The sequence below is a fragment of the Arvicanthis niloticus genome, unplaced genomic scaffold, assembly GCF_011762505.2.
Source record: "Arvicanthis niloticus isolate mArvNil1 unplaced genomic scaffold, mArvNil1.pat.X pat_scaffold_215_arrow_ctg1, whole genome shotgun sequence".
NCBI classification, from domain to species: Eukaryota; Metazoa; Chordata; class Mammalia; order Rodentia; family Muridae; genus Arvicanthis; species Arvicanthis niloticus.
Window position 1 is genome coordinate 95,225 of NW_023045886.1, and position 12,652 is coordinate 107,876.

At 43.0% G+C, this 12,652-nt stretch overlaps 1 long non-coding RNA gene across 5 annotated transcripts in view; it reads left to right on the forward strand.

Annotated features, from left to right (window-relative positions):
• LOC143433873 (uncharacterized) overlaps positions 1–10,951 on the forward strand; it is a 27,717-nt gene extending 16,766 nt beyond the window's left edge. For 4 of the 5 annotated variants that reach the window (XR_013070255.1, XR_013070257.1, XR_013070259.1 and 1 more), the window contains one exon: positions 10,287–10,951. This is a non-coding gene — a long non-coding RNA (uncharacterized LOC143433873). Of the gene's footprint in view, positions 1–371; positions 5,160–10,286 lie in introns of those variants that run through there. The other variant, XR_013070256.1, reaches the window with a different exon arrangement.
• The last annotated feature ends 1,701 nt before the right edge of the window (positions 10,952–12,652 follow it).

The following is a 12,652-nucleotide window of genomic DNA, read 5'->3' on the forward strand; positions in this document are numbered from 1 at the left end:
GCTGCTTTCTAGCCGCTTTTTTTCTGCTTAAAGTCGGCTCCCAACATACAAAGAGACAATGAATCTAACACTGGAGCAGGACAGGAACAGATGATTGAAATAGACTGTACTGAAAGAAAATTTATAAAAAGCATAAAATAAAAAATACAGAATACCTTTCATTTTATGTACCTACTGTACACAGTGGATCCCAGCCTCATCCTAGGAAGAAGACACTGTGTGTGATCATCTTTGTACTTGATTCCCCATGAATGAGATACATCCCACTCAGACAATTGAATGGTAGTTTGTAACAGACCATGACATCCCAACATCCAGAGCGTTCCTGCAGACAAAGGTATCTTCTTTCCCCATCTTCCCTCCCACTGCAGACCCTCCAGGGTCTCACCTAATGAAGATGAAAGAGAAGCATCACATTCTTGAGCAACACCACCCCCTGCTGGAGGAAACAAGGAGGACTGAGCCTGAGGGGATCCACAGAGGCTTAGGGTAAAGGGGATCCAGGCTGGCTGAGCTGCCCCAGGGCCTCCTTCCTGTCTGCACTTCTCCAGGCGTCTCAGGTCTCATGCTGCCCTGCTCTCATGAAACTTAATCCAGAAGAACTTTCTATGCTTTTCCACCCGTGGGAAGAAAACTCCCGGTAAGAGGGGAGGCAGGAGGCAGAGCCATGAGTGCTAAAAGGAGCTGCAAAGCCCCAAACAGAGCAGCTCCAGAACTCTGACAGGGTCTGTGAGATTGATTCTTTGATGTCAGCTGCATATGGAATTAAACTAAAACCACAAAATGGATGGCTTAATTTGAACTGGGAAGATTTAATTTCTTATCCTTTTCTCTAAAGTAGGAAGACACACCTGTAATCCAGAATACTTGACCTGGAGCCCCTCCCCCTTTCTACTCTTGGCCACACCTTCTGCTGAAAGCCTACATGAAGACATGGAAGAAGGACATGCTTTCTTTCTGTCTGCTTGCTCTTGTTTGTGCTGTATCTGTGGGACATTCTTGCTTGTCTGCTCTTGTTCTGAATGAGATGCACACATTCATGCCTCAACCAGCTCAGAGCTGTTTCTGTGTAGAGAGATGAGAATCCATGTTCTGTTTGCATTGCAGTTTTTTGTTGTTCTTGTTTCCTTCCTTTATTTTTGCAGCCAAGATTTTCAGGAGGTCTTGCTTGGTCATATCTAATCTCTATTAATTTTGAAGGAATTCATAGCCTTCCTTCTCTTGTTGAAACAAAGGCAAAACATCTCCCTGAACTCCACACATTTTCTTCCTTCCATTCTGAGGTTCTCACATGCATATGCTGATCTAATCCAGCAGTCCTTTCTCAAATCCAGTGTTTGTCAGTGGCTGTGTTACCTGTCTCTAGACCTATAACCAGACTTCAGACAAAGTAGATTCCAGGAGGGGAGGTAGAGTGTGTAGTCCATGAGGAGGAGCCCTGAACTTGTGTGCACACATGTAAGAAGCTTGACGAGTTTGCTAATTCATTCAACAGAAGTCTGGGAAATATGTGTGGGAATGGATTTTAAGGGTGTGGGATAATGGTGGAAGGAACATAAAACTGGGTCAGGCTGAGTTTTTGGATATGGGAACTCTGTATGGAGACTGTAGCTTTAGTATGGAAGCTTTCACATTTTAAAAAGCTGTCAGGACTGTGTCTGAGTCTTAGGCTGAAGTGTTTATCAAAATATGGTCCACTGAAAAGGAGTTGAAGATGCCTAATATTTCTTGGCTTCATGGTGATGAGGGATTTTAAGGCTCAGGGGAATTGCAATGATAGAATAATTATAATGTGTAAAACCTATTTCTATGCCATGGGACTGCACAGAAGACATACCCTTCACTGATTCTATAAGACACAAGGTAGTAAGAGGGGCACCAGCACATGTGAAGAGCTTTGTCATTGTCCTTCTCCTTGTGCCAGTCCTTAGGGTTGGCAATGCTGCTGCTGATTGGATGAGTTACATGCAGTGGGTTTAATTGTTAACAGGGTCAAGGGAGCAGCACCCAATTGCTAAAGGCAGGGAGATTTTAACTATCACATGGGAAGCACAGACAATGTTCATGATGGACTACACTAGACAGTAATGGTCATCACAGGCAGAGTGAATTTTATGGTGTCTTGATTCATATGGAAGTTTGGTTGTGGCTAATCAATCATAGTGTTTCTATACATGAAATACAATAGAATCTTATTCAGAGTTTATTGCTGTGAAGAGACTGCACGCAGGCAATCATGGTGCCGGCGAAGGAGCTGAGCGCTCTACATATGGATCCTCAGGCAGGAGAAAGAGAGGGGGAGACAGAGAGAGAGAGAGAGAGAGAGAGAGAGAGAGAGAGAGAGAGAGAGACTGGCTTGGCATTTTGAAAACTAAAGCCTACCCTCTGATTCATGTCCTCAAACAAGGTCACATTACTCTAACAAGGCCACACCACCTACACTCTTGTCAAGTGGTGCTATTTGATGATCAAAGATTTCAATATATGAGCCTATGGGGGGCATTTGTATTCAGACCGAAACATTCCACTTCCAGGTCCCCTGAGTCTTGTAGCAATATTTTAAGTCAAAAATACATTCAGCCAACTTTAAAAGCCCCCATAGTCCAATAGTCTATAACAATCTCAGCGCATTATAACCCTTCAAAGTTCTAAGTCTCTTCTGAGACCCAGACAATCCCTTAGCTGTAACCCCTTGTAAAATAAAAAAAAAAAAAAACAAAAAACAAACAAACAAACAAAAAAAAAAACAAAAAAAAACAAACCAGATCAAAATCTTCCCCCACACCCTGGCACAGGATGTGCATCTCCATTCCAAAATGAAGGAAAGGGACCATAGTGAGGAAATACTGAACCAAAGCAAGACCAGAAACCAGCTGGGCAAACCCCAAACTCTGCATCTTTGTGTCCAACGTCAAAGCACTCTTCAAATCTCCAACTTCCTTCATCTCTGTTGACTGCAACACACTTCTCTCTCTTAGGCTGGTTTCTCTCCCTCTTAGCACCAGTCTTTGAGAGGTGTCCCATGACTGTGGCATCCCCAACATTTGAGGTCTCCAGTGGAATCCAGGCTTCACTTTCATAGCCTCACACAGAGGCCTCTCTGCAGGGACACTCCTGTCTTATGCCTGACCTCAGTGGCAGTTCTTAGCCACTGAGGGGGATTCCATGATTTCTTTTCTGTATTTTTGACTCTGAAGACACCAGAACTATGTGTCTAAAGCTGCCAAGTTCTGCTGTTTGCTGGAGCTGCAGCTTTGGCCCTCATTCAAATATTTTTTAAAACAGACTGCTGTTTTTGACAGTTTCCTTCACTGCTTAAACTTTAACTTCTTTACACAAGGTGGAATCTGAGCTGGTTGTGGCCTTGTTCTGGAGTATGCAGTTCCTGTGCTCTGTCATTCACCAGGGACTTTTATTAAAATTTATCTCTTTGAGTACTGGACTTAGCTCCATTATATCTCACCGTGCTTCTTTTCCCCTCAAACTGTACATGTGTTTTTCCTTGATTAGCTGATCTTTTTCATTATAGACCTGTATAAGAGTAACCCCTGATAACCACAGGGCAGACTCAGTACTAGGCTGTCTTCAAATCTTCTCTGGCAATGCCAAGAACCCAAAATACTTCAATTTATTAGCTTCTGGCAGATCAGACAGGAGAAAATGCAGCCACGTTTTTGCCAAAAAAAAAAAAAAATCACAGAATTGTCCATGTGCTACTAATATTGACCCCCTCTGACACTACAACAGCTTGTTCCCCTCTCAGTTCTATTCACCCTCGCACTGTCTTGCATGCTCCTACAGCTGTCCCATTAAGCCACACTTGAAGCACTTGGTTACTTTCCAAATTAGTCTACAGTTCATCTACAAGCAGCACTGTCAGGCCTGTGACAGCAGTGTCATGCTCCCTGGTGCCAAACTCTGTCTGAGTCAATGTCCCATTGCTCTTAGACAAATCATGATCATGGCCACACTTATGAAATAAAGCATTTAATTGGGGCGTGCTTATAGCTTGAGAGGTTTGTTACATTACCGTAATGGTGGACAGTATGGTGGGACGCAGGCACACATATGGGACGCAGGCACACGTGGTGCTGGACAAGTAGGTGAGAGATCTACACCTGGATCCACAGCCAGAGGAAGAGAGAGAGGCTCTGCAAATATTTTGGGTTTGTACCCCCAAATCCCATTCCCAATGATAGGCTTCCTCTGGCAAGGACACATCCCCTAATTGCTCCCAAGTGCTTCCACTCCCTGAACAACAACCATTTTAATTTCTGAGTTTAAGGGGCTGAATATTGAATGTATTTTCCCTTTTTGTTTTGTTGTTTTTGTTATTGGGTTTCTTTTTTTTTTTCTGAGACAGTATTTTTGTGGTGTGTTTTATCTTATGCGCCTGGCCCTTTAAAACATACCCTTTTGCTAGTCAACTGGCCTTTTTGAATTCTTAGCTGTTAGAACTGCTTGACACTATGACCAAGTGTTGTTGCCTCTTGGATTTCTAGGAACAGGATAGGTTATTTAAAAGCCAGCTGAGAAAGCAGATTGGGCGAGCAGAGTGGAAGGAGAAGCAGGTGGTGGAGAAGATATTGTTGGGAGAGAGTAGAGGCAGGAGGAGCTGACTGAGCTGATAGGCTAGAACATTTGTTACAGTTTGGAGCTGCTGGTATTGGGAAGAGTGGACTGGGAAGACAGGACTGTTTAATCAGACTTTTGGAGAACTGAGGGAGGAACGATTGGGAGAAGCGTTGGAAAATTTCTCTCTCTCTCTCTCTCTCTCTCTCTCTCTCTCTCTCTCTCTCTCTCCCTCCCCCTTCCCCTCCCCCCTCTCTCTTTCCTTTTTTCCTTCTTTTCTATTTAGTCATAGGGGATGAAACAAGAAGGATAAACATTGAGAAAATAGAAGCAACAAAGTAGCAAAGACCAGAAAAAAAGAATCAACAAAGTAACAAAGACCCACTACAGCTCTCTCTGTGTAGCCCTGGCTGCCCTGGAACTGACTCTGTACACTACTAGGCTGGTCTCAAACCCAGAGATCTGCCTGACTCTGGGTATGTACAACCAGGGGCCGGCAAATATACTTAATGAAAACACTATAGAAGCCTATGGAATTTTTGTTTGATCATGTAAGTGAAAAAATTGTCACCAAGTGAGAGAAAGGCTACATAATACTGTTAAAACAATCTTGGCCCATGAATTAGTTTCTAGACTTGGGGCCAGTTTGCAGATCCAGGACCCCTTGAATGAATGAATGGTCAGGTTTGCCTGAGTAAGTAAGTACCTTATAAAATATCTAAAACTTCTACTTCTAGGCTTTCTCCAGTCCTTTTCTACTGGAATGAACAGGCTTTCACCAGGATAACGATACACTGGGGAAAGATTCATCCTTTCCAGGCCCTATTAAATATTGGCCCTTAAATTAGTGCTGATTTTAGGAGATCCCAAGACACATTATGGACCTTCAACTAAAGTAGGTTCCTATGGAAGTCTGCTAATTAATGAGGTTTTGGCAGAAATCTGACTCATACTAGATTTATTGGGGTCCTAAATTCATCCTGTGGTTATTTTCCAGTCCCAGAATGTATAACTGGGATAGATATACTTAGAAGTTGGCAGAATTCTCACATTGGTTCTCTGACCTGTGGACTGAGGGCTAATATGGGTCAGAAAGGCTAAAGGGAAGCCTTTAGAGTTTCCTCTGCCAAGGAAATAATGACTCAAAGACTGCATCACATCCTTGTAACTCTTTCAAAACCTACTTTTTAATGACTGCTGTTAAGTGCTTTAACCTCCCTTCTAGCCCACCACCCACCAGAGCTGGTGGGAAACAAAGGATATGGGGGAAGTTGAACTGTATAGAAATGTTTTTTTTTGGAGCAAATCCTATCTGCTTTGTCAGGAAATAAGCATTCAGTTCACAGGGGTCCTTAGGGGTAGTTTGATCTGCTCACAGACACTTTATGGAGATATCAGCAGTGCTGTTTGGTAGAGTCTGGATAGCAAACAGGAATCATCAGCAGTGGCACTACCCAGCAGAGACAGCCGGGCCTCTGCCTCAACCAAGCCTCAGCAAGAGGACCAGTAGGAATGCCAGGAGCAGGTCTCAGCTGTGCCTCTCTCAGGGAAGCAAAGATCAGAGAAGATAAGAGTCCCACAAGGGTTGCACAGCTAGACCTCTATGCCAGCCACAGTCAGCCTCCATCACTGTCTGTCAAGTTCTATTTATACTCACTCCAAACATCAGGTGTCCTCCACAGATCTTACCTCAGCATGTGTGTCTGTCTCAGATGTCACAGATCACTCTGCCATCAGCCTGAGTCCATGAAAGTGGCAAGAAGTCACAGCAAGCCACAGCACACCACTAGACGTTTTTTGGTGCATTTCTCTCTATGGAGTCCTGACAAATGCAGACCAACTATGTTATGTAAGGCAGACCAATACACAAGTGATGTTAGCAAAGAATACTTCAACATGGATTTTTTTCACATGCTTAATGGAGCAGAACATATCTTCACCTGTGTCTGTTTCAGCTAAATGTTCCTTCACGAGTCTGTCTTAGCCTTCACTGGTGCCTACTTCAGAGAAATGTTCCTTCATGTGTTTGCAGCAGCAAAGCACCATGCAACACAATTGATTTTCCAAAGAATCCTTAGGTTTCCTATTCAGAAACTGAACATTTGACAATGGGCCACTAAGTTACCTTGTGACCTCTGCTGCCCATAATGAGTTGGATATTATCTGACCCACAAAATCATAAACTATGGCACACAGTAGTAACCTATTATCAAACGGTAGAGATATATAAGAATTGGGTCTGGACAAGTCCTATAGGCACAAGGAAGTTACATGAAGACTTTCCCAAATGCCTACAGTGTCTACTCCTATTACAATGTAATCTGCTGCTAAGCATGCACCTGCAGCCTCATGAGATGTGCCTTATTATTGGAACATTCAGGAAGAAAGATGCTAGGCCTGTCTTGCTGATGGTTCTGCATGTTATTTGGGCATCACAGGAAGTGGACAACTGCAGCATTACAACTGCTTTCTTGGACAATGCTGAAAGACTCTTGTGAAGGGAAATCTTCACAGTGGGTAGAAGTTCAGGCCATATACATGGTAATACATTTTATTTGGATGGAGAAATGTGCAGATGTGTGGTTGTTCTCTAATTCATGGGCTGTAGCCAATGGGTTGGCTGGATGGACAGGGACTTGGAAAGAGCATGATTGGAGTCCTCTGGGGAAGAAGCGTGTGCATGGATCTCTCCAAATGGGGGGAAGGGCGTGAAGACACTTGTGTCCCATGTACATGCTCATTCAAAGGTGATGTCAGCTAGGAAGTTCAGTAATCAAGTAGGTAGGTGACCCATTCTATGGATATTCAGTCTCTTTACCAGCCATCTCTGTCATTATCCAGTGGGCACAAGAAAAAAGAGGCCATGGTGCCAGAAATGGGGGTTATGGATGGGCTCAACCATATGGACTTTTACTCACCAAAGCTGACCTGGCTACAGCTGCTGCTGAATGACAGATCTGCCAACAGCAGAGACCAACACTGGGCCCCAGATGTGGCACCATGCTTCCAGGTGACTAGCCAGCAACCTGGTAGCAGGTTCAGTATATTGGACCAGGTCTTTCATGGAAAGGATAACACTTGCCACTTACTGGAGTAGATTCTCATTCTGACTGTGGATTTGCCTTTCCTGCATGTGATGCTTCTGCTGAAACCACCATCAGTGAACTTACAGAATGCCTTAGCCACCATCATGCTGTTCCACACAGAGTTCCATGTGGTAGTCTGACCAAGGAACTCACTTCACAGCAGAAGTGTGACAGTGGGTCCACAGTCATGGAGTCCTCTAGTCTTACCAGGTTCCCCAACAACCTGGAACAGCTGGCTTCACAGAAAGATGGAGTGACTGTCTGAAGACATAGTTACAGTGCTGATTAGGTGACAGCAGCCTGCAGGGCGAGTCATGAATAGTGGGACTTTTCTGGTCCTGCAGTGGATGAATAAAGACACAGAGACTTGTTATTATTATTATTTATAAAAGCTTAGACACTCAGCTTGGCAGACTTTCTGCTATTCTAACATTACAAATACTGGCCCATGTTCCATCACATGGCTTGTTCTTTACCTCTCTCTCACAGACCTGGTACATCTGTCCTTCCCCATGTCATGCTGGTGAATCCTCTTGCCTCTGATTCTTCTCCCAGAGTCCCTCTCTCAGCCCTGAAGTCCCACCCTTACTCTCCTGTCTGGACATTACCATCAGGCTAAGCAAGGGATGGCAGTGTTAGGAGGTGTGATTGATGCAGATCACCAAGGGGAAATTAGATTGTCTCTCCACAATGGGGGGTAAGAAGGATCATGTCTGGAGTGCAGGAGATCCTTAAGGGCTTCTCTTAGTACTACCATGTCCTGTGATTAAAGTCAGTGGGAAACTACAACAGCCTAATCCAGGCTGGATGACAAAGGACACAAATCCTTCAGGAATGGCAGTAAGGTCACTCCTCCAAGAAAGGGGCTAAGTCCTGCTGAGGTCCTTGATGAAAGGGGGAAATGCAGAATGGGTAGTAGAGGAAGGTAGTTACAAATATCAGTCAGGAAAGCAGGAGATCTGTCCCAGGACACTGAAGAAGACAGACACATGAAGCAGAGGAGCAATAACTAACCACATGACAGAAAATAGTGTCAAATAAATGGGATTATATATTATGAGCTAGCCAGGGAGCCAGTCAAAAGTATTTGACCAAAGTCTTAGCAAATAAGATAAGTCTCAGAGTCCTTATTTCTCTAAATAAAGAGGCCTTGTGGAACATACATGGTTACCTGCTAAAGGCATTTGACCAGTTGCAGAAATGAGAATTATAACTGATACAAACATTTTTTTTGTATTTGGTTAAGAATGTGTTTGTACAGATATTGCATTATCTTCTCTATTTCTTTATCATACAATGTAGCATCAATTAAGAGAGTTGTCAGTGGTTATCATATTTAAATTTGAGATTCTAAAAGAATCTCCCTCAAGGGACATTGCCACTTTTTCCTAATTTATAATTCATTTGCAATTGTAAAAGTGGTAGTTATCTCATGTTTCAATATTATTATGACCGGGTTATTGATTTCATTTGGTAGTTAATCATGACACAAGTAGACATGGTTGTATGTCAAGCTGTATATCATGAAATTAATAAGTGGTGTTTTTTTCTCTAACCCAGCTTGCTCCGAAATAATTGACACAGAGAGACTATGATTTATTCAATTAGCTTTAAAGCAGCCAGGGATTTTTCCCTTCAACTCCAAATCCTCTGTTTTGCAGTTTTCCCAGGTCCTTATGATTTTCTGGCTGAAATACAACTTCTGAGTGAGATTACACCTCAGGTTCCTCCCCACATTGTTACTCAACAGCACTCTCTCCAGTCATGGTGACATAGACACACAGACATACACACACACACACACACACACACACACAGAGAGAGAGAGAGAGAGAGAGAGAGAGAGAGAGAGACAGACACACACACAGAGACACACAAATACTCAGACACAGACACAGACACAGACACACACACACACACAGACACACAGACACATACACATACACACACCACGTGTGATCCGAGCACTTGGCCTGCTGAAGTGAGGTAAAGAAAAGCAACTAATACAGTTCCATTTTCCATCACTGGCCTAATATCTGACAAGACACAGCTTAGGGAGAAAGGGCTTATCCTGGCTTATTGTAGTCCCTAACACTAAATCCATCAAAGTGGTGGCAGGCCCTTCCTTCCTGCTCCAGCCTACAGGCCACCTCAGTAAAATGTCCCACAGAAGCTGTACAAAATGGGGGCTCCTGTTAAAATGACAGCTCTACTACATCTCCTTAGCCTGCAGTTGTCACAGGAGCTGTTTACAGTGGCAACACCTTTCCAGTCCTTTCCAGTTCCCAGCAGCCCCACAGAAATGGCACCTCAGCAAAACCCAGCTTCATCTGGCTAACCCATGGGCCCAATGCCGGGGTAGGGGGAGGAAAGGGGGTGAAAAAGCAATCCCTGAACAGAAAAATCCTATGACAGTGACATGGTTCAGCCTGCCAAGGGTGTGTGGGAGGAGCTAGACTTCTTTAATAAGCAATTGGACCTTTGAAAAAGCTCTCTCTCTCTCTCTCTCTCTCTCTCTCTCTCTCTCTCTCTCTCTCTCTCTCTTTCGGTGTGTGTGTGTCAGCTTGGAAGAGCCTCTGTGGCAGGAGCTCTGGGTTAGTGATGAGGATTTTCTCTTTGGCCTTGCAGGAACAACAGAAGCATCTGGCAGCACACGGATGAAACAGAAATCTAGGAAAGAGAGCTAAGGAGTCCTCTTGGGTTAGGAGGAGCTCAAGAGAAATGCAGACTAGCTCAGAAGAATGGCACATAGAAAGACATTTCTAAAGAGCTGGCAGTTTAGTTGTAGAATCAGACTTGTAATAGATATCTCCTATATGGTTAAGAAAATGAAGTTTTTTTGTTGACCTGACTGGTTTTTACCTCAGTTTATGCCTCCAATGTCTTTAGTGCTATAAATATTAGTTAATTTAAATGGTTACAGGCCTATGAACAGAACTTTGGTCTCCTGCAATACAGAGTCATCCACAATGCAGAGCAACAACAGGCTTATGAACAGGACTTTAAGGCAGACTATGCTGAATACTGCATCCATCATGCCCAAGTCAGGGCTGCAAGACACAGGTCCACTGAGTTGGGAACAGAGATTAAGAGACTTCAGAGAGTTAACTCCAGAACACAAGCTGCTAAAAGATAAGATGATCCAGGATTGTTGTGGATAGCCCCAGCCTTTTGTTTTCATGGTATTTCCACTCCTGGGAGGGGCTGCAGAGAAGGAGTAAATCTTGTGAACCTTCTGTTCAATTGAATTTGTAAAATAAAGGCTACAGCCAGTGATTGGGCAGTAGAAGGAAAGGTGGGAAAAAGGGGAGGAGTCTGAAGAGGAGGAGGGAGAAGAGGAGGAGGGAGAAGAGGAGGAGGGAGAAGAGGAGTTGCTGGGGAGGGCCAGGGAGAGAATGGAGAGCAATAAGAGCCATTGGTGGAAGGACAAGAAGGAGAAGAAAATGGCTTAGAAAACCACAGGTTTTAAGGGATCTCATAGCTGGGGAATAGAGTAGTGCAATGGTAAATCTGCCCAATCCAAGGCTTGCAGTTTAAATAGCCCAAGGAAACTGACACCTGAGGCTAAGAAGGAGTTAGCCTTGGTAGAAAGAAAATTGCAGGATACACATCTAGATTGTATTGATCCGAAGATAGCCTGCATCTTAGTTATCTGCCTTCTACTCACTCTCCTACAGGAATTCTTATGCAGAGAGATTATATCTAAGAATGGATATTTTTAGCTCATAAACAGAGTAAGAAGTTAAAAACCTACATTGGGAAGGTCTCTGAATTGATACTAAAGGGAAAAATGAGACTTCGACAATAAGTTGGAATGGACACGGCTGAAATTGTTGTACCTTTTACTAATGCAGAAATTGCCTCATTATGGGCACAAGATTAACATTGGCAAAGAGCGTGCAGTAACTTCTTGGGAGAAATTAACAACAGACACCCTAAAAGCAAGCGGCTTCAGTTCATAAAAAGAACTAATTGGATTATCCCTCGTATATTAAAGGGAACTCTGATATCTGGAGCCCCTATGTTTTACACTGATGCTAGTAAATCAGGAAAGGCAGGATATAAATCAGAAGACATAAGTAAGGTGGCTGAGAGTCCCTATAAGTCAGTTCAAAAATCTGAATTATATGCACTAATCATGGTGTTGTCAGATTTTCAAGAGTCCCTTAATATAGTAAATGACTCTCAGTATGCAGAAAGGGCTGTTTTACACATAGAGACTGCTGAACTTATTCAAGATGATTCTGAATTGACTTCACTATTTATTCAACTACAACAAATGATCAGAAATAGGAGTAACCCACTATATATAACACACATAAAATCCCATACAGGTCTGCCAGGCCCTCTAGCACAAGGTAATAATGAAATCGACCAGCTATTGATAGGAAGCATGCTAGAGGCTTCAGAATTCCATAAAAAAAACACCATGTTAACAGTAAAGGTTTAAAGAAAGAGTTCTCTACCACTTGGCAACAAGCCAAGGAAATTGTGAGGCAATGCCCTACTTGCTTATTATGTAACCAAACTCTCTTGCCTACAGGAACTAACCCTAAGGGTACCCAAAGAAATGACATTTGGCAAATGGATGTCTTTCATTTTACAGAGTTTGGTAAACTAAAATATGTGCACCATACTATAGACACGTATTCAGGATTTCAATGGGCAACTGCCTTGGCATCAGAAAAGGCTGATTCTGTAATTACACATTTGTTAGAAGTCATGGCCATTATGGGAATACCCAAACAAATTAAAAAGACAATGGTCCAGCATATATCTCTAATAAGATGGAGAAGTTTTTTACATATTATAATATAAAACATGTTACAGGCATATCACACAATCCTACAGGACAAGCAGTTGTGGAGAGATCTAATCAAACTCTAAAGGAGATGCTTAATAGGCAAAAGGGATCAATAAGAACCCCAAAGATAGATTACATAGTGCATTATTAACCTTAAATTTTTTGAATGCTAGTGAACAAAACACGACAG